The following is a 27,127-nucleotide window of genomic DNA, read 5'->3' as shown; positions in this document are numbered from 1 at the left end:
TACTCAAACAGAGAACAATAGTCAGCAACAGTAGGTATGAGAAAAACTGACCCATTTATTATTAACCAATTGGTTACATACATTTTAACCTTCATCATAATATCTACAGTATTCTACAATTGAAGAATAAAAAAAAAAAATCAGAAATCATCCGACATTCATTTTCAGGCTGATATCGGACCGATATCCGATATTGATATCGGATCGGGACAACCCTATCAAAAACTAATCCTAAGAGGAAAAGAAATGTCTCTGGGGTCGCCGAACATTTGTGATATTAAAATGGGGTCACAACACGAAAAAGGAAGGGAACCTGTGCTGTAATGTATCAGTTAGTAACATGTTAGTCTTACAATTCATCATTCTGGTAGGTTTTATATTTTCTTTTAGTTCCAGGTTTTCATAAAAACATCAGTTTTTATAGTCTACTAATGATAAGCAGAGAGCATGGTACAAAATACACTTACTTTACTTATGAAATGACAATGTTTTTGTTGTAAAATGACATTTTATTTACATTGATTCAACTTTAACTGATCCAGTTTATTTGAGATTAGGCATGTCTGCATTTTTACTTTCAGACACACATGCATATACTGTAGACACACACTATTACTTACTGTTAATAGCCTCCAGTCAGTGTAAGAGAAAAGTGCAGGTTTACGTTAAAACAACCTTCTTGCTGTGAGGAAGAATTGCTGAGTCTGACCTCTGTTTTCGTGTACAACAGTTAGCTTTAATTTCTTGTACTGGTAACAAATCTAAAGAGAGGATGAATAATTGAACAGCCCTTCTTGGAGTTACGTGGTAAATCTGACTTGTTGATCTGCAGATTGAGCTCAGACTTGGTCCTTCTGTTTTTACTGAGCCGAGCCAACATCTCCTGAGAGTCTGCACACAGCGCCAAGCAGAGAATAAGAAGGCTTTTGTCCTCACTCTTCACAGCCTCGCTGTATGTTAGCACTTTTTTTTTTATCAGCCTCACGGATGCCTCATGGACGATCAACCCCAAAATATCTGTTGAGATCAACCCACAAGAATGGAACCAAACAAGCAGAACCATTCATGGTTAAACAGGTCCAGTATTATGCTGTTTTCCACCCATCTCCATTTTGTTCAAAGAACCCCAACAATATAGTATTTGAGGTTTATTTTCTGGAGTTTTAGCCCTCTGAAAAGTGACTTTCTGAGAAGTCCTCAAAACGGGCCTCCTTATGCATATTCATGAGTGGGCATGTCTGTAGACGCAGACTTAATGCCTCGCTCTTGCGATGGAGATCAGTGATCACCACTGTGCTATACACACACTGTTGTTATTGTTTTCAGCCAAAAAACTGCACATAACAGTAAAACACATGGATATTTAATTGGCTAGTGTGATTGTGAGTCCGTCTCAGTGCTTCAGGCTGTGTTTATCACATCAGCAGCAGTGGAGTAATCCAGCTGCTTCAAACACTCACTGGAGTGTTAAGCTGCTAAGTCACTTTTTTCTCCTCCTCATCTCTATTAACTACATGAATAGTGCATTTGTTTTGGCCAACCGCTGTTTCGCTTTGTGTCACAAACACGTCAGATCAAGTCAAAGGTGATACGAGGTGATATAACGGGTACTAAAAATGGAACTGCTCCCTGGGTGCTACAGCGTTGCTGCCCACTGCTCCTCATGGAGGGGTTAAATGCAGAACACATTTTATGTATGTAGCTTTACATATATGACAATAAAGTATAATATATATATTATATATTAAACCGCACTGTTTGTTTTAGCTGTGAGTAGTTTGCGAGGGAAGAGCTTACATTATTATAGGGTAGGAGGAGCCAGGATTGTCAGGTGGATTAGTTTCCGCTAGGTGATGTCAGGTAGCGGGAAAAACACAACTCGCCCGTTTGGAGCTGACTTTTTACAAAATACGGAATAACAAGGGAGGGAGGAAACATAACTTTTTCAACTTTTGTCCTCTAAATGAGGCTAAAGGGATGTAAAGTATATCACTGTAGCAAAACCATTATAAGGTGATTTTTTTTCATAATACTGCCCCTTTAAATCAGTTCTCTTTTCTGGATCATCCATCAGGGTTTTTCTCACTGTCTTGAAATCGAGCATCGATGACAGACTGTGTTGTGCCGTAGCTCCTGCTCTCTCCAAGACAAAACCAATCCCATAAATTGTCAGAAGAGGCATTTTAATGGCAGAGCATAAATGGAAAATTGCCCATGCAGCTATTGATTTCCAACCATCCACATAACTTGGTTTTTAGCTCCAGTTGAGGACATTGCTTTACATCTTCCATAAAACAAGACTAATGCTCACTATAGAAACCTATAGAAACAGTATAGAAACAATTTGCTATACGTAGTAACCATTACGCCAGTGGTTCCCAACCTTCTTTGGGAGAGTTTTTTATTATTATTATTTTGTAATTACTTTTTGTGATATAGTGTTACAAGTAGCACTATAGTGATTAATATTTGACTAAGTGAAAGTATAGAATACAGTTGTTTAAGTTTGTGTTTGGTGTTTTAATTTGAAAAAAAAAAAATGATTAAAGAAAATTTACAAAAATATGATTTTTATTGTTATTTAGTTAACTATTTGATTTTTAAACTATATATGTATATATTTTTTTTTAACTAGATTTATATTTGAGGAAGTGAAAGTATAGAATACAGTTTGAGATTCTGTGTGGTGTTTTAATTAGGAAAACAAAAATAACTTTTGATTATTATAATTTTGATAATTTTTTATTATTATTTAATTAACGATTTAATTATTTGATTTTTAAATCTTTTTTTTTTTAACTAAATTTCTATTTGAGGAAGTGAAAGTATATAATACAGTTGTTTGAGATTGTGTGTGGTGTTATAATTTGGAAAAACAGTAGTATTTTTTGTATGAACTATTTTTATACTGGATTTTTTCATGAACTAGATTTAAGTATAGAATACAGTTTGAGATTGTGTGGGGTTTTGAAATTACAAAAATATAAATTTAATCAATATTTCTTTTTTTTTTTTTTTTTTAATCAATTACTAGACATTTCAGGCGACCCCATTTGAATTCCGGGCGACCCCACATGGGGTCACGACCCCTATGTTGAAAGACTGCATCACATGAATGTGCTGCCTCTCAATCTGCTATAAAATATTTTAAATTTTTAAAATGTTTTTTTTTCCTTTTAGTTCATGATTTATTAAAATTCTCTAATTTAAACATAGACAAAACTCTTCGCCTCATCCTACAGCTGCACTTGCTGTTGTGTTTATTCACTGCTCTTCATTGTATGGAGGTATCTAATACTATATGAAGTAAATTATGGTGCCTTGATTATGCAAATGACACTGCAGTTGCTGTGGGTGGAGGGTGTGGCATTGGCTGACACAGGAGCTGATTCACAGCCTGCTGGGAGGTGACAGAACAGGATGCACGTAATGAGGCGGCTTGCTCCATGTGCTGCATGCAGCTGTGCATTCTGCATGGAAACATCTGGAGGCAGACGGTCTGCCAGAGAAAAGCAGCCAAGAAGAGACAAATCACCAGAGAGATACTGCAGTCGATGGCTTCAGCTTTTGTTGAAAAGACAAAAAAAAAAAAAAAAAAAAAAAAAAAAAAAAGACAAAAAGGAGTATGGATCCAGTGTTGTGCAGTTGAACCAAAAAACCAGTTCATCCATCTCTGTTAGCCTGGCTGCTATCAATGACATACAACCATTGGATAGTATTCATTTACTCATTGTTTATTTGGACTGAAACATCATCCTGAAGCAGAGGTGAAAGTAACGGATTATAAGTACTCATGTTGCTGTAACTGAGTTGCTTTTATGGGTACTTGTACTTTTTTGAGTATATTTACAAATCAATAATGAGGGAGGATGCAGGAGGCATCCTCGCTATTGTTATCTATTTGTCTTCCGTTGTCGCTAACTCCTCCTGCACCGTTTGTCCGATTTGGACAAATAAGCTATCAAAAAATTCAGAAAGTTCTGGAGATTTATGCTTGTACTTTTATAATTTGTAACTTTTAAAGTTTTTGACTCATTACATTCTTTCTTTCCCATTAATTTCTATTGGAAATGTCATCTTTTTCAACTTTTAAGCCCTTCATCCGCCTCCATTCTTCAACTGTTTCTGACCATTCAACCTTTAACATGTTCAGTTAGTACCTTCAACCTCAACGTTGCTAATATTCAGCTATTGCTAGGTTCATGATTCAAGGTTAATGTTATTGCTAAGATAATGCTAATGCTAGGTTAATGCTAATGCTGGATTAGTGCTAATGCTAAGTTAATGATATTGTTAGGCTAATGCTACCACTAGGCTAATGGAATGCTAGCTATTGCCAATGCTAAATGTAATGCTAGCTAACGCTAATGTTAGTTAATACGAATGCTAGCTAATGCTAAATCTAGCTAATGCTAATGCTAAGCTAATGCAGTGCGACGCGGGCCAGCTCCTGTATCCTCACTCACATTTTCTTATTTAAGTACGTTTTAAAAGAAGTTAAGTAATTAATTTCATTTCTACACCCAACCGATACTGAGTAAATGATTATTTTTTGTTTTAAAATCATCAACGGACATTGTGAAACTACAAAAAATGAAATGACCAGACAACAATCAAATGCGTCACATCTTAGCCCACCAATCAGATTAAATGTAATGCACTGCGCCAAAACAGCATTAAATGGAGGTTATTTCTCAGTTTCAGAGTTAGTAAATGTAGCTGTACTTGGAGCCTGATACTTTTTTTTTTATTTTGAATTGAATTCCTTGGTGTTTTTTTTATTTTAAAAAAGAATTTTACATTTTAACAAGCCGTTTATTTTATACAGATGCCTTTGTGGAAAATAAAATAAGTTACAATTGTGCGAGATTTCTTCTTTTCTTTTTTAATTGTTGTTTCCGAGGCGGTTTCAAAGGTTTGTTCCTATAGAAGGAACTGGTGGGCTGCATGGGGAGCAGCACAGACTCGCAGGAGAAGTTTGGCTGCATGAGCAGACGCCGACTCAGCTGTCTCCTCCAGAGATTGATGAAAGGATGGCTATCAGTCGTTTTCGGGAGAAGGAAAACTCTGCACTGTAATTCCCTGCAGGTATCTGGCTCCTAGTCATTGGGAGCCCTGTTGTTATCGTAGCATCTGTGCAGTGGATGTGAAGCTGAAAGTGGTTTTGTGGCTGCAGTTTGAGTGCATCAGTGAAACTGCCTTTACAACTTGACAGCAGAGAAGAAAATGAACTGAAGGATAAAAGCCTCCCACAAACACACAACAAAGATGTCTGCGGTTCTTCCCTCACTGTCAGCCTTCGACCTTTGTTTTGTTTTGTTTTTTTTGTTATTTGCTGGTTCCGCGCTGTGGTCTCCTGTGGAGAGGTGAGTCTGAGGAGCAGAAAAGGGCGAGTTGAAATAAAGGGCGAATCTAGATCTTTCAGTCGACAGTAACAGGCGGAGTAAAAAGGAAAACAACAAACATTAAAGGCTAATGTACTATTGACAATGTCTCTTCTTTATATACCAACCTTTTTTTGCTGAGTAGTAGATGGCAGATTACCCTCCACATTTTACAAGAGGAACAGCTGCTTTGTCCTTAGGATAAATAGGGTTCTGATTTTCTAGCTCATTTCCACGTCACGTTTCTTCATCTTTCCATGTTTAGATGACTTAACTGGCTATTTAACTTCCCAAAATTGTACCAAACATGCTAAATACAGTTAATAAAGTCAACTACTGTAATTGTTATTCATTTGCTTCAGAAGATTTCCAAAAACAGGACGTTTACGATTAATTCACGTGAGATCACATTAAGGGAGTGCGAGGGTGAGCGTACAGCCGTGTGATTGGAGGTGCAATGCCTCTGCTGTGACGACCCACCAGGTAAACTCATTACCAGTTGAACTAATACACCATCAGCTGAATCCATATTTTTACCTTTTCAGATATGAACCACTTGTTCATCACAACAGATTAAAATCACACTTCAGATGAACTCCTGCAGGTATTTTCATGATCACTATTTCAGCCTTAACACTGTCAGCGTAGAACCTTTAACGCTGACTGGTGTTTTCAATGACCTGGACATCTGTCAATTTCTTTTTTTCATCACCTCACACAGATGACTAGATTTATTAACACAATCAATAACCCTGATACATGTAAAGCTACGACCCCCCACTTCACCATTGGCTGGTCTTGTGACAGCATGACTTCTTGGGCCTTTGTTCTCTTTTGTTTCCTGTTTCAAGAATCATTGGCTTCACTCGTACTACAGTCACTTCCCTGCCTGAGCGTTTGAAGTCTGCTTGATTAAGAGTGCTTTAAAATGGCACCAAGTGTTGTTGGTCTGTTTTGAGACAAATCTCACCTCATGCTCTAAAAAAAAAGTTCCGCAGCGGCGGCACATCATCAGACATTTATAATTGTAACCTTATTGCGCTGCCACCTCTGACTTACACCAAAGACTGTTTTTTTTTTTTTCACTGGCAGTGACTGTAGATAAAGGCACTGGTGCTCATTAGTTACTAAATAGTAGCAGGAATTCCACTATTTTTTTTCACCCATGAGTTAAAGGGGAGGAAAAAAATCACTTTATAATGGTTTTGCTACAGTGATATACATCCCTTTAGCCTCATTCCAAAGTTGAAAAACTTGTGTTTCGTCCTTGTCAAAAGTCAGCTCCAAATGGGGGAGTTCGATTTTGCCCGGCAGTTGACGTCACACACCGAAACTCCTCCTACTGACAATCCTCTTTCCTCCTAACATGGACATAATACACCTCCTAGAACGTGAACTCCTCCCTCTCCAACTATATAACAGCTAAGACAAACACTGCTGTTTAATATAGAATGATTATCATACTTTATTGCCACATTGCCACTGTATGTAAATGCAAACTGCACTACGTTTTCCGCTGCCGATCATGTTGGGAGTTACTGCTTGGAGCCACGGCCATTGTTCACACGCATCAGCTGTTAGCACTCCATGCTAATGCTACACCAGCATATGCAGTGAGACCCGACATCGCTTGTGAACTGAGGAGGAAACAATGGGGATGTTTACGGATTTGTGGCTCACAGCGCTAACAACGGACTCAGTTGTGGAATTGGTCGGCTTCCAACTTCTACGCAGCGACGGACGACAGAGAGCGGTGAGCGGAAAGGAGAGAGTCTGGCCGTGTTCTGTGCGGAAAAGAGGAGCTGCTGCTGCTGCTCCCGCTGCTCTGGTTCTGCAGCAACGCGCAGACACCTTTCTTACTCAAAATTACAATAGCTGCTTAAATAGCCATGTGTTTTACTGTAATGTGCAATTTTTTTGGCTGTAACAAGAGTGTGTGCATAGCAAAAGATAATCGCTAGTGAGTCTATAGACATGCTTATTCGTGAATATGCATAACTAGGCCACGAATCAGCCCATTTTGAGAATTGCTGTGAAAGTAGCTTTTCAGAGGCTAAAACTCCAGAAAACAGGCGAGTTTAGGAAAAAAAACCCTCAAATACTGTGTTGTTGGGGTTCTTAGAACAAATGGAGATGGGTGAAAAAAGAGCATCATACTGGACCTATAAACTTAAACACAGATAACAATTGAGGATTTTTCTGCCTTGTGACGTACACCTTTTCACGTGACGTCAGCACTTGCAACGATGCCATTTTTAGAGTGGTAATCATTTGCCTGACAACCGCTATTTACCGCTGATTTTGCAGTCTGGCTGATTTTTATCATATAATGCCCAAATCCTGCGTAGTATTTGGCTGTCATCACCACGCCTGGCTGAAGGAAAATACAAAATACAGACAGAAAAAGGCCAGAAACAGAAATTATGGATCCAAGCACTGAGACGAACAAACGTAGATGGAACTACATGTAGCCCAAAATCAAAGTGGTCGTATGTTTGCAGTAGACATTTCGTTAATGGTAGTTTGTGTATTTTGATGATCTAATTTCTTCCTGACTGATTTTATGACATTGATTATGAATTAGCCTACATTTAAATTGGGATTTATTCAGTAATGACTGAAATGTTTATGGTTAGTATGTCTAACTTGAAGACGAGTATATTAAATAAACAAATGTGCTTCATATACCCATTTATGTTTTAATTTAGGCTGTATTATTATTATTAGCGGTGCTAGCCTAGCATAGCCACGTACAACAAGCCAATTATCATGATGACACAAAAACACATACATAAGCCTACCTTAAGAAAAAAATATATGCATCCAAGTCCTCATCTTCTCTATTGTGTAGACGCCAGGGCTGTTAATGAGCTACTCATAAATATTAGGCCATTGGAGATCTGGCCATGGTGTCGGGTCGTTTTTCCATGAACCTTGAGGTGCTTGGTATGGACATGATTCCAAACCAACCAGATGTAACTTCCTTTCATATCGGTGCTTGGCCTTTGGCTCTAATCTGCTGAAATATTCATACAACATTGAGTAAAACCTTCGTGTTGTCCGCGGTAAATAGTGTAAATAGCGGTTGTCAGGCAAATGTAAACCCCTCTTAAAATGGCAAAGGGCGTTGCTAAGGCAAATGTCCCGGATGATGATGTCACTGCGAAAAGGTGTATTGGCTCAAAATGAGATATAACTGACATTACAAGGTGTTTTGTCAGATCCGGCAAGTTCATTTTGTCTTCTTTTTGAATAATATGTTAAACGGGCCATATGTAGAATTTGTGAGCAATTTCTGCCACCACGAGGAGGCATTACGCCTTTGAAGCGTCTAGTCTGCCGGAAATGAAAAAGAAGAAGAAGAATCCTCCACTCTCAAGCTCTCAAGGCGTCAATGGGATGAATACAAGTGTATAGTTATTTCAGAAGATGACTTCTTCAAGTATTTCATCTCCAAGTGAACCAGTAAGTAACCCTGCTCCCAGCAGAGGCTGAGATGGCCTAGTTCAGGGACAGCTCTGCTGTAAATAGGATTATACTCACCCAACCGCTGGAAAAAAGGTACTACAGGTTGGCCGGGCCGACAATATTTATCAATGTATATATAACTGTAATCTAAAAAAAAAAATCACATATGACATTTAACTGGCGCCCTGTCCAGGGTGTACCATTGTACATTGGCACCGGGAGACCCCCGCGACCCTGTGAGACAGGAGCAAGTGGGTTTGAAAATGGATGGATGGATGGATGGTATTTCATTTAAAAGTTGAAAATTCACAATAATTCTACATATGGCCCCATTAAGGTTTCATTTATTCAGACAATTTTTTTCAGGAAATTTATTTATATCTCCCGACCAGCAGATACCTCTGAGGAAACATGTCGGGAGTTCTAATTTCCTGAAAAAAAGTCTCAATAAATGAAACCATACATATTATTTAAGAAGATCTCTGATTGGCTGAAAAAGAGTGTCATGCTCCTTGATTTCTAAAGCTTGAATGCAGAGTGAAGAGAAGTCCAGTGTCCTCTCAGAACATTTGGGATTACAATATGCTTAAAGGTTACTATGGATTTTTGACCAAACTACGCCGAAAATAACTTACACACTGCAGCTTTAACTAAAGTACATAACTGAGAATTGTAATCCTTTGTCTGACAAGAGGCTGTAAAATCCTTGTATTTAAGCTAAAACTCAGCACATTTGCGTCCCTCCTGGAGGTCGGGCTCTCCGTGGGCTGAAAATGCATTCGGCTTCCTGCAGCTTTTTTACTGCACATAATGAGACCCTGCACAAAAAGCGGAGAACGCCAGGCACAAACAGAATCCTTCCTGCAAATAAAATACTTCCAGTTTAGTAGCTGAGAGTGCTTTCGCATCTGAAATGAGGTTTACCATTAACAGCAACAACCAAAATATCCAAAGCGGCGAATCAGCAGTGCGTGGTAAGCTTCAGGACGTATCCATTTATTTCCCATTAGTTTTTTTTTTTTCTCAAAATGCATCTTTTCTAAATGCAGCGCTGAGACATTTAATGGCTTTTTTTTTTTTTTTTGGGGGGGGGGGACATCTAAATGAATGTGAAATAAATGGAAGCAATTTGACTGCTCCATGCTGAAAGAAACACTGTCTCCTCTGTGATTAAAACTGTGTTTGTCTCAGTATTAGTAAGTGTGGTGATGAGCGTCATTAGCTTTATGAATAAAACAGTCAGCTCTTGATAGGATTTTGCAGAGGATGTTTTTTTAAAGGCGGTTGCATAATTAAAGCATCATCAGGATGAGGTGAAAGGAAGTAGAAGCTCAGGATATTTCCTCAGCTCACAGACGGCTGCCGAGGGCACTAAACAAATGTCACCAATTCATTGAATTTATTCCAGTAGCACATTGAGCAGGATGACAGTCTTTTTTTATATACAGTTCTGCAGGTGAAGCAGTAACACAGTGGAGAAACATGAGCGCATTTCATTACTTTGGATGAGTGATAGAAATGTTGTTTTAAAATGGGCTCTTTTGTCACTGAAACATAACGATACACGGGTGAGTTGTCATCAGAAATTCAAAATGCATGACATTTCTGCCTATTGTGAGTCTCATGTTGCATTCACTCTCACTCCCATCGCCCGCTCGCTCTCTCTCGCTCGTCCACACACCGTATCTGAGTTTCCAATTGCCATTGGAAATGTGCAAAATCTAAATAAAACCGGTAATGGAAACACCTGTATTTAGAAAAAAAACACTCACATATCGCTAAAATGTTTTTACGCTTTCGTGAGGAGGTTTTTCGGGTGTTTCAATATTGAAAAGTATCACAAAAGCACAATGGGAACACTTTTTTTCGCAATTACACGTCACAGGATGTGACGTACCTGGTCACGTGACCACTGCACCCAGAGAAAAAATGGTGCGGTACGTGTGGATTGAAGAAGACCGAGACATTTCTTAACGTTATACTTGAAAAATGATTACTGCCACGTTATACAGCAAACAACAAAGAAACGCAGATGCAGCGAAGTCTCGCGGGATGAGATTTCACGGTAGTTATTATGAGGCTCCTGCTCAAAACAACCTCCAGTGGAAACACATTTAAAGTGCTATTATACTATATATCGACATTTAGAAATAGTGATCCGGAGTTTTTGAGAGGACGTCTCGATGTCCCTCAGCAGCTCCACCTCCTCCCCCTGCCTCTGCAATCTACCAGAAGCCACGCCTCTACGTTTGTGCACGCGCTTCGCGGAACACACGGTTGCATCGGGACGCATTGATATAAGTCTATAGGTCATCGTGGCGATGGACATTTCTGAGGGAAGAGCCTCGGAGCTCTCCTCCATGACGCTACGCTGCTCAGTGACACCTGTTTGCTGTTGTGACGCACGTCCTCGTTTCCGTGCACAGTTTACGCACGCGCATTCACTTTGATTGACAGAGTCCTCTCCAGGAAATCGAAGCCTATTGGCTGGGCGAACTCGGTGTTCATTTATATTTATAGGAGTTTTATAGGGGTCTATAGGACGAAGGCGGGTCCTATATACATTGATGTATATGAATGGCCACCGACAGTAGTCCATAGTAAAAGACTAGTTAGGTATTTATTCAAATAAAAAAAAAAGATATATAAACATAGATTTCTCAGAAAATCAGCTTTAAAAAATGTTAAAAAAAAAATGTTCTGGTCATATGAATATGAAATGACACCTGTTTATGGAGACATGCATCAGGATTCATACAATGTTTTCAGTTTTTCAGAAGCTCTTACAGTTTAGACACAATTGAAGTTTGATTGGAGGTGTTGTCCCTTCTGGACCTTCAGTGTTATTCCAAAGGTGGCTGGTTGCCATGGTTACTGCTCGAGCGACAGCTTCTGGCAGTAAATCAGCATGAACACTGGTTGATTAGTTTCTTACTGGGTTTTTCAATGCTAAATCTGTTCATACTGGGGTTTTTGTGGTTATCTTGTTTAAAATGGTTTTATACTGGTTCAACTGTTTGGACTGATTTCATTGCAACTTGTTGAACTTTTTCCCAATATTTATTTTAGCCTATTTATTGTTTTTGTTTGTTTTTTTTTTTTTTTTACATTTCTAATAAATTCCGATTTCTGTGACCAACCGAGTTTAGCGGCAAAGACGCTAGATTTTTCCCCCCAACTTTATCGAGTAGGAGCGCCGACTTTAGGTGGCGTTCCAGGTCACTTCTGCAAGTAGGAGGTCGGAATATCCCCATACACGAGTTGCTTGGAACGCAGCATAATGTCAGGTTGCTAGATCTCGTTTGATCACGCAATATTTCATTTTCATTGCACTTTGTCATTAACAGTAGATTTATTTATTTTGTAATTGATGAAATAATTACAGTGAAGGAGGTTTGACAAAACTCCATCTTTTGCTTTGAATTCCATGAATGTTAGTTTACGTGGAACACTGTTTCCAGTAGTTTGGGTTTCAGTCCAACTTTGGCTTCAAAATAATCATTTTTTGGAATAATCTCAGTTTAAAGGTTAAGTGTCTCATTTATGGATCGCTATCAGAGTTCAAGGGTGCGATAAAGGTAATTACTGTAGCATCATGCAACTTCACAGACATTTTAAAGCAAACTGATCTGCAGCCACATTTAGCTTTAACCCAAAATGAAGTAGATGGTTTTCAAGGTTTGGCAAGAGAAGCTGACGCATCATCCAGCAGAAAAACTGCAAGCACAGCGATCCGGTACGGCTGTAAGTCATCTTCCATAGTCACTGAAGTATCAGTGTGTTCACAAAACACAAAGCTGGAGGAGATTTTAGCCCTCTCAGCATATGCTAACTTTCAGCTTAACTTTTACAGCTTTTTGCTATGAGTGAGAATGCAATGAATTGCAAATAAGGGCAGGTCAAGCCTTTTTTGCATTACTATTCTAACCTTAAAACCTGTTTAAAGTCCGTGTGAAGTCTATAACTGTTTTGGTAGCGAACGCACCGAGCTTTGTAACAGACCTGAGTGACCCGCGCTAGACGGATATCCTCCGGAGGTCAACTACTTCCTGCTGCCGGTGTTTTCTGCGCATTTTTTTTCAATTTCAAGACATTGTCTACACTTATCAACTCTTTCCACCACTTTTCCCTCATGGTGTCGCATATGTTGACACTTTATTGTCACTTTTAACCGCTTTTCACCATATTTCATGCTTTATTTGCCGATGTAGCCACATTCACGATTTGCCTTGCCAATTATTTGTTCCTACTTTTTTCTGTCACTTTTAAGTTAATATTGACACTTTCAACCAATTTTACCACTTTTTCTGTCTTTGGCCACCCTAATTTTCAACTTTTAACCAATTTCTGTGTTTTTTAAAATCCCATTTCACCACCATTTTAGGTCAATTTCAACCCATTTTATTTTTAATTAAAACAGGGATTTATATCTTTAAGACGATTTTTCCTGTGGTGCAAATAATTATAAACCTCCTGTATAACAGTGGATATTATTCAGATAAATAAATAAATGTGGTTATCACAGATTCATAGAACAATGGACCATCATTTTCCTGACTTTATGGACGGACCCCAAAAATCCACATGACTGTTCTTCAATGTTCATGTCTGTGTTCAACCGCCTTCAGGTGCAGTGGGGGTCCCTGGTCTCTGGCACCTTTATTTTGGGGGTTGTGGGCAAAAAAGAGAACCGCTGCTTTAGATACCAAACCTAAATATTGAGTGCTCAAAGCTTGTTTGATTTCATTTGGAAATGAAACCTTTAAAATGTGATTTGTTGCAGTCGGAAAATAATTATTTGTGGTTTTCATTTGGGTTTTTTTTTCTTTCTTGTGAATCTGGACAAGCCTAAAAGTCAGGTGTTACTAACAGTTACAATCATAACTTTTACAAATGAAAAGTTATTGACATTTCGTTACATCCCCATAAATGAGCTGCTTGGAACGCAGCATTATGTCTCAGCATATGCTGACTTGCAGCTTCACTTTAGTAACTTTTTGCTATGAGTGAGGATGCAATGAATATCAAACAAGGACAGGTCACGCCTTTTTTGTTGCATTACTATTCTAACCTTAAAACCTGTTTACAGTACGTGTGAAGTCTAATTGTCTTGTTAGCGAACGCACCGAGCTTTGCAACAGACCTGAGTGACCCGTGCTAGACGGATATCCCCCGGAGGTCAATTACTTCCTGCTGCCTGAGCGTCAGACCTTGAACGGAATACCTGGAAGAAGTGTTTGTGTCACTGGGATCTGTTGAACATGAATAAAACATCAAAGTCGTTATCGTTACGCTGCACCCGCTGCTTCCCGGGTGAAGATTAGTCTGCGGCGGCGGCTGATGGAGCCAAACGAGGCAAGCGTCCCCCAGTGCTCCAGGCAGGTCAGATGTTTGCTCTGCCTTCAAGGAATCACATGCACAAAGTTGTACAAATTAGGAGGTAGAGAAGTGTGTAATTGGAAAGCACCTGTTTCCTGCAGCAGCTGGTTATTGTTGCTGCTGAGGTTGACGATTGAAATCCCTCCAACCTGAACTCTTGACTACGGTGTCCGTTTTAGGACATCCTCAGGTATCAGAGTGACGTGTCAGGTATCAGACCAAACCAGACTCATGACTCAGCAAAACTTCCGTTCAATGAAACAGCCTCACTTGTCAAACCAAATGCCGTCAAATGAAATGGCCTCAGGCTTCAAATTAAAAGTCATTAGGCTCGACGGCCTCAGCCCGTAAAACACGACATTTCAGGGATGGACCGGGACATAAATTCCACCCTGGCATTTTGTGTCCAGATCAGCCCACTACATTATCAGCAACACCATGTAGAACCCATTATTAAGTCAGTGATGCTCAACATGTGGCTCTTTGTGTCTTAATTTTAATTATTATTCTTTTTAACCTCTTTTTTACCTGTTTCCTTTGGCCATTTTGCAACTTCCTTTGTCCCATTTTTGCCCCTTTTCAAAAAGTTTTGACACTTTTTTCAGACTTTATCTACCTTTGCCAACAAATGTCATTTTTTTTTCCCTATTTGCAAGTTATTTTTGATACTTTTAGCACATTTTTGTCCTTTTTTAAAAATTTTTTTGCACCACTTTTGTATCCAAATAAGCAGCCTTTTGCCCAATGAATACCACTTTTTGATTTCCATCATTTCACTATTTTGTTTTTACTAAACAGAATCTCTCTGCGAATTAAAGTGTTACATGCACTACTAATCAAGTTTTTTAAGAGTGTGATCAAGTAAATTTGTATATTTGTATATATATATATATATATTGTTTAATCTCAAACATCCATATACTATATGGTGGTTTTTTTTACTCATATTATGGCCAAAGTCTACACAACTGTTGTTTTATAGCAGTGAATTAAAGGCCAACCAATCAAGCCAAGTCTTCCATGCAACAACAAAAACTCAGGCTTCTTAAGACCTGTGTAAACCTGTGTTACTTTACTATCATTGTAATGTTATTGTCTATTTACAGCCACAAGCATAAATCTATCTTTTTATTCATCTTAACCATCTGACTGTTGGTTGATGTTGAATTAGAGATTTGTTCTCATAAAGGTCAGTCTTTTGAAGCCCAGTTGATGACGCTGCAGTTTTAAATTAGATCTATAGACACAGAAGACAGATCAGCATTTCAGGTTGGCGACATCATTGTTCTGTTGTTGGCGAGAGCAGCAAAGTGGAGGAGGAAAAAAAAGGCCGTGGGGGATCTTTGTTTAATTCAAACAGAAGGAAAACGGGACATTAATCCATTAGGCCATGCAACTATAACAATAACAGCTCTGGACAATTGTGCAGAACCGGAGCACCATTTATTAGGATGTTTTACCTACAAACACAATGGTAATAGAAGCATATTAGAAGAGATTCCAACAGTTTTTGTGTTTATACTGTAAATAGTTCGAGTTGGACTTGAAAACTGTCAAACGCTGGTCATATTATCTTCAACATTCATGTTTGGAACTTCACACTTTATCCTCAGCCTCACATAGATTCTTCTGGACATTCATAAAAATAAATTTACTTGACAGAATTAAGTAATGCTACACCATAACTTCATGTTCTATAGATCTCAACCTTGGGGTCAGGATCCCATTTGGGGTCGTGAGACTCTGGGAGGGGGTCGCCAGATGCCTTCAAGAAAATACAAATATATTTTTTTAACAATTTTTGCTTATTTTTACCATTTTTCTGCAACATCACCAAACTTGTCATATTGTAACCTATTTTCATCACTTTTTTCTTGCCATATTGCTCCTTTTAAAGCATTTTTTGCTACATTACTTCAATTTCTGTCACTTCTTCATCAAATTTCAATGTTTTTCTGCACATTTCTTTTTCATTTTCAAGCCATTTTCGTCACTTATAAACACATTCCACCACTTTTCCCACCTAATGTTGCATATGTTGACCCAGTTTTGTCACTTTTAACCTCTTTTCACCATATTTCATGCTTTTTTTTTTGCCAACGTGACCACATTCACGATTTGTCATGTCCATTATTTGTCGGTTTAAACAAACAAAAAACTTTACCAAAAAAAATCCATAAAACACAGAAAATGACAACAAAGACACACTAAACAGCCACTTAAATGCACAAAATAACAACAAAAACAACAGCATGTGTCAAAGAACTTCAAAAACACACGAAATTACACAAAATTTACACACAATGACAACAAGGACAGAACAAATATCACAAAAAACACACATAATGACTTGAAAAGCACACAAAAAGATGACAAAAGATCACCGTATTGACGAGAAAATCTACAAAATCAATTTAAAAACACACAAAATGTATGCTTTTGGACCTGGTTACTGGTTACTATTGATGCTGATGCAGCAGATAGAGTAGTACACACACTATACAGGTTAACAGTCCAACACTGTGACAAACAATCGGAGAAAATCCAGATAATGATTAGTGTTACATTACAACGACTGACTTCACAGGAATGGAAGCTGAGCATCACAAATATGGATTAGCGATTGATATTCCTGACATGTTTATGCAACGGTTGACAGAGTAAAGAGAAAGCTGGAGGCCACGTTTGATTTGGAACGTATTCAAGGAACAACAGGAGCAGTGATTGATAACATGGAAGCAGACAGTGTCGCTCAGTCTGAGCCAATCAGGCTCTTACGCCAAACCTTTCTTCAGCTTTCCTCTCTTTTTTTCTAATCCTCTTAAATCACATTACTGCACTGATGCATTACATGTCACATGAAATAAAGATGGTTTTAAAATTGTTTCCTTTAAAACAACCCACGTAGCATTTTCTACTTCATTTCACACGGGCATCACCGAGGGCAGCTTAGGACTCTAATCAGTGTTTTAAGCAGATGGCTCTGTTTAAATCAGCTACAACAATTAGACATATAGAAGTCATATGTATACATTTCCTGTGTTTTAACTGTAAAAACTCATGTTTGAAAACAAATAACACCACCTAATTTATTGATTTTACCTGTTTTATTTCCCTTCATTTTAAGCAAAATGGTATATAAGCTTTTTTTAATGCTTACATGTCATTTTGCTTTTATGTCTGAGTGAGTGAGTTGAATATTTCTATACCAATTTCAAGTTTTCCTGTATTTTACTGCTGATAGTTGTGTTTCTTACTGTATTTACTGTTCTATTGTCCACATATTTATCATTCTGACTCTGTAAAAGTGAACGTTCATGTTTGCTTCACAATAAACAGGTATATACTGTAAATTTGAATGAGCACAGTCGTTGTCTCACCAAAATAATACAGTAGTTTTTAAGGTTCATGGATATTTTTGGACATTACAGTATTTTAATAACAACTACGCATATTTATTTGTTTTTATTGTAAATGTCTGTCATTTAAAAAACTAAAATAAATACAGTAAAAATCAAATTTATATTCAGTCTCTCAATTATTTGTTAATGAACGCATATAATTCAGTGAAATAATATTTTTGGTTTTACGGTCTCTATTTATTCTCGCTTTTACCATATTTGTTTTTTTTACCATTTTACCATTATTATTTTTTTTTTACAGTGTATCTTATTTTGACACTTTGAATTGAAAATTATTGGACAGTTTGGTCTTCATTTTTCTGAAACGGGAGGTAAATCACAAAATGTAAAAAAAAAAAAAATATTTTCTTTTGTAGATGGAAACATGTTTCATTGTAGGTGTAAAATATGATGTATTTGTTTGATGGGTACATTTCTTATTTGCAAAACAAAATCCATGAGTTTGTGATTGATATTTTGCAATTGAAAATTCATATTTAGTAAGTGTAAAACATGCTGTATTTGTTTGATGGGCACATTTCTTATTTGTAGAACAAAATCCATTAGTTTGTGACTGATATTTTGCAATTGAAAATATGTTTTTTAGTAGGTGTAAAATATGCTGTATTTGTTGATGGGTACATTTCTTATTTGCAAAACAAAATGCATTAGTGTGTGACTGATATTTTGCAATTGAAAACATGTTTCTTTGTAGATGTAAAACGATGTATTGTTTGATGGGTACATTTCTTATTTGCAAAACAAAAACCATTAGTTTGTGACTGATATTTTGTCATTGGAAAGTTTGTTTGTGAATTGTTTTGCTTGAGTAAATCTATTTATGTGCGTTTGTGAGGCTTTGGCATGATTTTAACAGCAGATTTACACTTAAATACACCAGAGGGAGAAGAAAGAACTAATTAGTTGCAGCTGGAAGACACAGATGAGGCTAATTAGCAGGGCTAGGAGCAGGAGCTGTGACATATATAGTATTAAAAAATGGCTAGTTTGACTCAGTGTTGACATATTACAAAACTATTTTTTACTTCTACTGCTTCAATCCCCTTTTATGTGTGGGTGAAAATGTTTTGACTTACAAATGCATTTTCTGAAATATTTCTATTTTCTGACTTCATCTAGGTCACATGTGTCAAACTCGAGGCCCGGGGGCCAAATCTGGCCCTTTAGAGCATCCAATTTGGCCCCCAGGAGAAAGTAAAAATGACAGAGAAAACACCAATCGCTGGGTAAATTACCCAATAATTCACTTGTAGACATCTCAGCCCTTCCAAATACACACATTCAATGAAATTCCACATTATTTGCAGGGCTCACACTCCTTTTTTGTCTCAAATTGTTGAAATAAATTAAATAGAAAATTGCTCACAAAATAAAGGAAATTTGAATGAAGATCCTGCAATGACTGATATCTGTCACTTTTTGCTTGAATGGTGGATATGTCCTACAGTGTCATTTTTAATGTCAAACTGTTGAAAAAAAAAAAAAAAAAAAAAACCTCAAAATTTTTTTCAGAATCTTTTAATTTTCTTCAAATTATTACATAACGTTTATCTTAATTAAATAGAAATTGGACACAAATCTTTGAAATTTAAAGTGAAAACCTTGTTTGGACTGATATCTGTCATTTATTGCTTGTATTTAGTCAGTTTCTTGCGTATTTTTTTTTATTTTATGTATACGTACTAGTGCAAACTTTAAACTGAAATGTGTTTGACACCCCTGATCTATGTCAATGTAGCTGAAAACCAACATATTTGAGTAAAAGTGTATTTAATTGTAATGTTCGCTGATGCAATGCTTTAAGTGAGTTGCTGAATATTATTTACAAAGCAGAACATTTGGAATCAATTGATGTTTGATTTCTGAAGTTAAGGCTTTATTCTGGATTAAAGCAGTCGGCTCTTACTGACACAGAAAGAAAATACGCTGTCAAATTTTTGACTACATTTTAAATATTTACTTGCACTCTTTCTAAAAAAAGAAAAAGAGACAATAAACAGAATATAAATGCATCCTCATGGCTTCCAAAAAGCAACAGTGATGTTGAATGCGTGTGTGAGCATGTCCCACAGCTGGAAGTCAGATCATTAGAATTCACAAAGCTGATGTCTTTGTAACTCAGTCGCTCCATGACAACTCCTCACATCAAACAGAACTTGTAAATCAGGGTGCGGGAATGTCCCATCATGCATCTCTGACTCTGATTGGTTACTTCACGGTCATTCCTCCACTCTTGTGTATTTATCATTTTGGAAATCTTCTGTCCTCTTCGTAAACTAATGGATTTAACACCGTAGTGTGTGCGGTTTTTCTCTTGTGATAATGTTTTTTGGCAAGAATTCGTATACGAGTAAAAAGCCTGATTATTTATCTTTTTAAACCACCTGTGTCAAACTCGTGGCCCGGGGGCCAAATGCGGCCCTTTAGATCAGTGGTTCCCAACCTTTGTTGTCTTGTGTACCCCTTGAGCCTTTTTGTCATACCATGAGTACCCCCCCCCTCACTCATACGTGTTCATGATTCTCCAAAAGTAGAACATAACACAACTAAATATTCAACGCAAGTCATTTTATTTATTATATTAATTAATATTCAGGCATTATCTTCTTATTTAACTCAAATTAAACATAAAATGATGTTGCCTTCAAGGCAATGAGAATGATAAATATAAGAAATAATATTTTAGTAAAGTTTGTATTATTAATACTGTATTATTACTACTAATATATTATGATTATATTGTTATTAAAGAAAAACAATAAAGTTGAAATTAGAAAAAACAAGAATAAATAAATATAATAATTATATAAATACAAAACAAATAATAAACCTGCCTGTGTTGTATATAACTTTTATGACATTTTCCACAAAAGGAGCTTTTTTGTATATGTCCCCTTTAAACAGACATTTAAACTTTAAAAACACGTACCATTTTATTGACGGACTTGTGAAATGACTGAGAATATTTTTTTTTATTATCTTGGAAATAAATTCTTAATTTTTCCACGTACCCCCTGCAATGTGCTCATGTACCCCTAGGGGTACGCGTACCCCTGGTTGGGAAACGCTGCTTTAGAGCATCAAATTCAGCCCGCAGAAGAAGGTAAAAATGACAGAGAAAACATGAATTACCAAATAATCCAGTTATAGATATCTCAAATTCACCAATTTAATGAAAATCTACAATATTTTTAGCATTTTTCCTTTGTTTATATCTTATGAACGCAGGATTTTTTTTTATTGCAAATTGTGGAAAGAACTCTCCATTTTTCCACAAATCTTGCAATTTCTCACAAACAATTCCACACAAAAAAAATCAAGAATCAAGATTTTTTGAAGTGAAATGAACTGATATCGAAAACTAAGGTACGATGTTAACCTGAATTAAAAAAAAAAAAAGTTTGACATCCCTGTTTAAACAGAAACATCTTAACATCAAAGCTGAGTTTGTGGATTGCGCTATGAATATTTTTTTCTAATATTTCTCACCAAAGGGAAATTCTCTTAGTTTGGTGGATTAGAATGATGACTTAAATCTACTGGCGACGATCCCTAACATTTTATATAACGGATAAAGACACGATGTCGGCCTCATAGTCAGATCAATAAGTCGAAGATATTTCTTCTCCAAAAAAAATAGAGAATTTACTCACAAACGTCAATGGTTGAAACATTGTTTTTGACTCTTTCACAAACAATGGCTTTGTTAACAAAATGGTCAAACATTTCAGGGAGCTGCCATAGCAACAAAATTTCAACAAAATAAGTGAAATAAAACCTTCTTTACCTTGATTAAAAAAGGTCAAAATTGTGATTCTTCTTCTTCTTAAAAACTCATACAAATAAGAAAATGTGCAATCATATTTTAAAACGGCAATAATAAAAGTTCTTTGAGTGCATAGAATGAACTGTTTTTACCATTTTTCATGCTCAATATACACACCCAACCCCCTCCACCACGCCCCCTCCTAGGGGACACGCCCACCAATATTCAAAGTTACATTTCTGATAATTATGAAGGGTTTTTACTTCATTCTTACTGTTATTTCTTATGTTTCCTTGTAAGACAAGGATGACAGTGATTCTCTTCACGTCCTTTTTGTTCTGGTTTGTTTATTGAGTTTTTTCAGTGATTTGACGTCATTCTGCGACACATTACATTTGGGCCGAATTCTGGTGTTTCCGTAGAAAGCCATGATATTAATCTGCCATTGACGCTTTGGTGCACGTTGACGTCAGTAGTGGATAACGACGAGAATAGAATAGAATAGAAAAGAAAAGAAATACACCTTTGTTCATCCTCAGAGGGGGAATTAACATTTGCATCAACACAGCATAAGAAGAACAAAAATAAATACTAACATATGATAATAGTGCAAAATGTAGGACATGCACAAATTCGCAAAAACAACAACAACAGCGGAAAGAAAAACAACAAATGTGTGGGCGGGGTGGGGGTGGTGTCAGTGTGGTTACAGTTAATATGTTAAACATTTTGTAAAATATAAATGTGAGGGATCATGCCTGCTGAATGGAGTCTGGAGAAATAAGACACATCATTGGCTATTGGACAATAAAACAGTTTAAATACGAGTGTGTAACATAATATTATAATGTTTCTCTCCTCACTCTCATCATGTTTGTTGCTGAAAGTATGAGCAGGGAAATGAAGGCCTGAGATCAGCTGACAGTAGATGCATTAATCCTGTTTTAAAAGTCAAGGCTGCAGTAAAAGTGAGGAGGTGTTTGGTGTGTGTGTGTGTGTGTGTGTGGGGGGGGGGGGGGGGGAGGTGGGATGAGCATGGAATATGGTGTGGGAAGGTTAGATAACAAGTAGAAGTGAGCAGCATCAGCAGCAGCAGTAACTGGGTGGCCATGACGACCAGGGCTGAGCTCAGGGATTTGGGTGGTGGAAGCACCTCGGGGTGGTGGCTGCTGCTACGCTCCGTCAGCTCCGCTCAAAGAAAGGAATTATGTGCATTTTTTAAACCTTGTTTTTTTGTTGTTAAAATGCATGAGGGGCCATGTGCTCAGACACATCCGCCCGCCCCCCACCCCCCCTCCCTTCTTGGTCAAATGCATACACACAGAAACATAAGAGCAGCAGGCATTTTTAAGATACATGTGGACGCACACTATGGGATCAGATTACGGTCATAAAGAATTTGTGTGCTCCAAAAAAGTCTGTGTGCGTATAAATAATCTGTGCATGAAAAAAAAAAAAAAAAACATTTGTATTTGTAAAATAAATTTTGTGTCCGCAAAATGGATTTTGTGTGCGTGTGAGAACTTTATCTCTTACAAGTACAAAACCAAATACAGACCAATTGTGTTTTATCTGCCGACGAAGACCATCGACCAATCAGCATGCAGCTGCTTAAACTGTCTCCTGTAATTAACAATTCCACTTAACTTGTTTAGAGATTTTATTATCTCACCTGTTCACTCGGGATTATCCGCCATCTTTTATCGCGCAATGAAAGAGGAAGTGGGCGTTTCCAGCTAGAAGCCTTCTGATGGTGTGTTGTAAGCTGAATGCTGATTGGCTGGCCCCAAACGCAGTCAAAACATGGTGACAATTGGTCTGTGTATTTGTTTTTGTGCTTGTGAGAGATAAAGTTCTCACACGCACACAAAAGCAGTTTTGCAGTCACAAAATGTCTTTTACAAATACAAATAATCTTTTCACACGCAAGGACTTTTTTTTTTTTACGCACACAGATTTTTGTTTTTGCACACACAAAATATTCATGACCCTAGTTTGATCCCATAGCACACGCACCGTCACTAAAGCATCCACGCACACACTCATGGTTGTCCTTTAACATAATCCCAATTTGTCAGGGTATTAAACCTGTGAGAGGTGGCAAACAGGAAACAGCACACACTCGTTTTGTTTTTTTCCAGACACACACACACACACACACACACACACACTGTCTGCAGGCCCTGTGATGGATGTGGATGCTGTTTGAACGTAATCAGCCATGAAGCTCCTGCAGACCAACACAAGGCCTGAGCAGACGGTTCAGCTCTGCACTTTAATGCTTCAGTCTGTACTTTATCAACTATAGTTCAGAGATAACGAGAGAAGTGAGGACATTATTGCGTTGATTTTACACGTTCACTCGTCCACTCAGGACTCTTTAAAGATGAACATGATATAGCTGACTGTACAGCGTGCAAAGAGGAAAATTTGGGTTGTGCAAAGAAAGCAGAAAAGCCTTAAAAGTACAGATTTTTTTCCACTGTTTTACATAATCTTTTTGATTTACATAGTGCGTGTACTTTGGTAAACGTACCATTAGCACGGGGGGTTGTCCGTACACCAACTGTACAAATAGACACTTTCTTTTAAAATTATATATTTATTATTTTCTTATTATCTAGTTTGATAAGTTGCGTTGGGCGCTCTGTACAAATGTGATTTCCCTTTTTGTGTGAAACTAACTGATTTTCTGTCCATGTTCTTGGACATTTAAACAGTGATATTTTGAACAATCTTAGCCACTGTTGTTTCAAAGTGTCCTAGTTTAACCTTGATGCCTCAGATCTGAACCAGTGAAATCAGAGCGATGTGTATGATGTGTTCTTTTTTTCCTTAACCTGACAGACAAATGTTAACTTAGTTTGCAGTCACACTGTTCCTGATCTGAGATGTGTTTAATTACAAAATAATTGCATCAAACCTCTTTCGTCACTGCTCTACCATTGTGTTCACGTTTACAGCTGACTACCTGTCTTTAGCTTTTAGTGCCTGCTTCTTGCTGCAGTTTGTAGTTGCTAAACAGTAATTATACACCATTACGTCGCTCTTCACAGGCCACTCACCTGTGGTCTGCGCTGCTCAGGCCGACTCACGGGATCTGCCTCTTTCATCTCAAGGAGACTCAACGTTTGCAGCATATTTTACACTCGTGGATGCCTGTTGTTTTCACACAAGACACGACTGCCTTTGGTTGCCACCCACTGAGTCTATGTCTCAATTATTGACATCTCTGCAGCTTGTTCCATATGGGGCGCCGATTGAAGTTGCGCATGCTAAAATAAACAGCAACTTTTTGCAACATTTAGCAAGAAACCACGTTTAAAAGGATCATATTTCTATTTTTTTTTTTTTCTCGAAAAAATATGTCAATGTTAAATGTAAATCTAAATGTTAAATCTAAATATTAAATCTAAATCTTAAATGTTACGGGTGAAACTAAATATTTAGCTCATTCACCGGAATGAGCGTTTATATTGGTACTTCTAGTGAATTTGCATATTAGTTAAATATTTAGTTTAACCCGTGACATTTAGATTTTTCCACATTATACTTCTGCCTGAGTTTATGTTTGAGCATTAAGCTTTAAATTCTATGCTTAATGCAATACAAGGTGCATTAATTATGTAAAAGTTCAGTAAGTTCTTGGACTAATAAGGCTTTAGAAAATATAAAGTTTAGGACTACTAGTGAATCTGACCTGAAATTAAGTGAATTTGTGATGCTTAGACAGTCATAGCATCTCTACTCAGGCCACTTTAGCTTCAGTCTAAACCAAGATTCTTTTTTTTTCTTCTCCATGAGAGAAAATCAAAGAAAATTTTAAATCAGGAAGGACATTTTTAATTCAGAAAGGCTGGGAGCCCATTTGTAAGCCTGTAATATTGCTGAGAGCGATGTGAACTCAAGTGTCAGTTTCAGAAGTAGTTATGATTGTTACTGCTGCTACAGTCTATTTCAATTCTGCTCAAAGAGTTTCCTATTGGGTCTTTGCTTCTTCCAAATGATGGACGTTTATTTAATTTTTTATTATTCAATTTCTGCTCCTGGAGCGGTTAAGACGCCCAGTGGATATTATAAAATCCATAGGTGCTAGTTTCTATAGAAGGGGCGGGGCCAACAGTGGTGGTTTGTGACTAGGCCTGTGCAATATATCGAGATTCAAGATATATCGAGATTTCTATTTTTGTGATGTTGAAAATTACAATATTGTTTTTTTTTTTTTTTAAAGCAAATCGTACCTTTTGACTCCCCGTTCCTAAACTTTGCAACCTTTCTTCTTTGTTTTCTTTCTTCTTGTCTTTCAAGAGGGTCTGGGCCTTTTGGTCCAGCTCTCAAATCAGGCTGCCCCTAGTGGCCTGGAGCACTTCTGTTATGTTCCGTGAACTTGCAGCATTTCTCTCTTGCAGTTGTTTTTGGGTTTGTTTGTTTTTGGCGTTTGCATCATTTTCCCGTTGCATTTGTTTTTGTGTGTTTCGCTTGTGCTTTGTTTCTGCGATTGCAACATTTTTCTGTTGCAGCGTTTTGGTTTTTGCACGTGTTTTTGTGTGTTTTTGGTTTTGCAGCATTCCTGTGTTTGCTGCTTGCTGCACGTTTGCCCCTGTCGGCTAACATAGAACTCACTCACCCTTATAGGAGAAAAAGCCAAAAGTGTTAATATATGTGCCTGTGTGGCATTTTGCATCAGCAAATTTAACCCAGAATTGTCTTTCTGGAACTAGAAAATACTGTGCTATTTTCTTTTATTTTTCATTGTCAAAAGCATCCCTTGATAAACTATTCAAAACAATGCAATTTAACGAAAAATAAATATTGAATGAAATTTTAAAAAAAAGGAATAATACAGATGAAGAAGAAGCCTATTAATTAAAATTCTGGTTCCATAGTAAACAATGCAAAACTACATAATAGTTCTTTTTCTTTTTAAAAGTGCAACTGAAAATGTATTTTGTGCCTTAACGATTGGACTTATAAAAATGTACAGGTTTGTGACTTTAAATATTTACGTCAGATATTTGTTTGGACCAGCAGAGGGCGCTGATAACCCAGTAGTCGGTTGGCATGCAGATATTCTAACAGTGAAGAAGAGATGCTATGCTAGCAGACAGAGCTAAAAGAAAAATGCGACTTTTACAGATATTCACGTAATATTACAGATATTCTTTCGGTGCTAAAGGGATGAGGAATAATTTATGAACATGTTTAAGAGTAGAAGGCGGCCAGAAAGAAAGTAGTACCATATTCCGCCCGCTGCCTCAGCATTTAAACAAGAGGATAAATATATCTGCTGTTTAAAAAAAATACTGCGATTCAATTTTCAGAAAATCGATATCAACCGTGATACCTATGAATCGATTTTTAACTGCCTTACGATTAATCGTTACATCCCTACCCCTTAGGCATCACTAAACGATCACTTCTTCCTTGGTTATTGGCGTGTTGCAACCAACTTGAATAGGTGCATCCATCGCCAGCTACTGTACATGTTTTACAGTATATCATTACTTTCCCATTCTACACTCAGTCAGTTTAACTTAGTTTGAAGCATTTTATTTATTGAGTGGATGTTAAATGAAAATTATTCAGCAGCGTTGCAATTGCAATTCTTTGCGTACGTGCTAATTGCAGTGCATCGAGCACGCTTCTGGTTGGGTTTCATGCTGTTTTTAGACATAGTTAGACATTTTGAACCTGTTTTCTTGCTTCTG

The 27,127-nt window shown here is 37.3% G+C and overlaps 1 protein-coding gene across 2 annotated transcripts in view; it reads left to right on the top strand.

Moving 5' to 3' along the window:
* The window catches only part of tmeff1a (transmembrane protein with EGF-like and two follistatin-like domains 1a), a 126,027-nt gene that overhangs the window by 58,123 nt on the left and 40,777 nt on the right, over window positions 1–27,127 (top strand). The window lies entirely within an intron of this gene.

The sequence above is a fragment of the Gouania willdenowi genome, chromosome 17 (genome assembly GCF_900634775.1).
Source record: "Gouania willdenowi chromosome 17, fGouWil2.1, whole genome shotgun sequence".
Taxonomy (NCBI): Eukaryota; Metazoa; Chordata; class Actinopteri; order Blenniiformes; family Gobiesocidae; genus Gouania; species Gouania willdenowi.
This window is presented reverse-complemented; position numbering and strand designations above follow the sequence as displayed.